General features: G+C 45.5%; 1 protein-coding gene across 2 annotated transcripts in view; it reads right to left on the bottom strand.

Annotated features, from left to right (window-relative positions):
* Positions 1-601, bottom strand: part of LOC310966352 (uncharacterized protein) — a 21,022-nt gene extending 20,421 nt beyond the window's left edge. For both annotated transcript variants that reach the window (XM_083940931.1, XM_083940932.1), the window contains exon 1: positions 348-601. The gene's annotated coding sequence lies outside the window, so the exon portion shown is untranslated. The remainder of the gene's footprint in view (positions 1-347) is intronic.
* Between the last annotated feature and the right edge of the window lie 675 nt (positions 602-1,276).

Below are 1,276 nucleotides of genomic sequence, written 5' to 3'. Positions count from 1 at the left end.
TCCGTTAAACAGTCACGGTTTCCGTTAGAGTTAAAGAGTTAAAGTTAAAGTTAAAGTTAAAGAGTTAAAGATAAAGTTAAAGTTAAAGAGTTAAAGTTAAAGTTAAAGTTAAAGAGTTAAAGTTAAAGTTAAAGTTAAAGAGTTAAAGTTAAAGTTAAAGTTAAAGAGTTAAAGTTAAAGTTAAAGTTAAAGAGTTAAAGTTAAAGTTAAAGTTAAAGAGTTAAAGTTAAAGTTAAAGAGTTAAAGATAAAGTTAAAGAGTTAAAGTTCAGTGCAGAGGCTTAAAACACTTTACAAAGTTCCGTTAGTTTACATTAAAACTTTCTAACGGTCAGTGTCCGGAGTTACCGTCACTTCCTGTCCTCCTCCGTTAGACTCTCGAAGTTCCGTTATTCCGGTTAACGGCGGTTCGTTCAGCCGCGAGACGGACTGGCTCCGGTCTGGACCTGGACCTGGACCCGGTGCTGAGGTGGACCCGGTGCTGAGGAGGACCCGGTGCTGAGGAGGACCCGGTGCTGAGGTGGACCCGGTGCTGAGGAGGACCCGGTGCTGAGGAGGACCCGGTGCTGAGGAGGGCCCGGTGCTGAGGTGGACCCGGTGCTGAGGTGGACCCGGCAGAACACTGGATCATCTGGATCATCTGGACCTCCTCCTCCTCCTCCTCCTCCCCGCGAGACCCGCTGTGAGTGGCGCCTGCTGCGGCTTTTCACAATAAAAGACTCTTATAGTTTTATTATTCTTAATTTCACCAACATCCATCACAGGATGTGTCCCAGTGTCTTTGTTCACCTCTAATGTTGATTATTCAAACTTTTGTGGCTTCATTTCTTTGATTTCTTTCATTTTTACAAAACAAAAGTTTAATTTTGAAGGTGTGCGGATATGACGCAGTTCGCGCCCTTCCCGGGTCAGTCTGACGGAAGTAGTCGCTTTTTGTAGTTCTTTATTTTTATGCTGATTTAATGTTTCATTTAAGTGTTTTAGTAAAAACATGAATTATTAAATCAACAGATTTAAGAAATAATAAAATACATAAATGACCCCCCCCCCCCCCCCCCCCAGTGTTGCCATGGAGACCTGGTCTGAGCACACAGACCATAATGTTCTTTACCCCGTCAGCTGCAGCAGGAAGGTCGAACCCTCATCAGGAGGTCGTTTACTGTGGAGCGTCTTCAGCCCGCTGCAGGACATCAGGACCCTGTCCCTCTGTGTGGACCCTGTCCTCTGGGTGGACCCCGTCCCTCTGTGTGGACCCTGTCCTCTGGGTGGACCCCGTC

The sequence above is a fragment of the Echiichthys vipera genome (assembly GCF_963691815.1).
Source record: "Echiichthys vipera genome assembly, contig: SCAFFOLD_46, whole genome shotgun sequence".
Taxonomy (NCBI): Eukaryota; Metazoa; Chordata; class Actinopteri; order Perciformes; family Trachinidae; genus Echiichthys; species Echiichthys vipera.
This window is presented reverse-complemented; position numbering and strand designations above follow the sequence as displayed.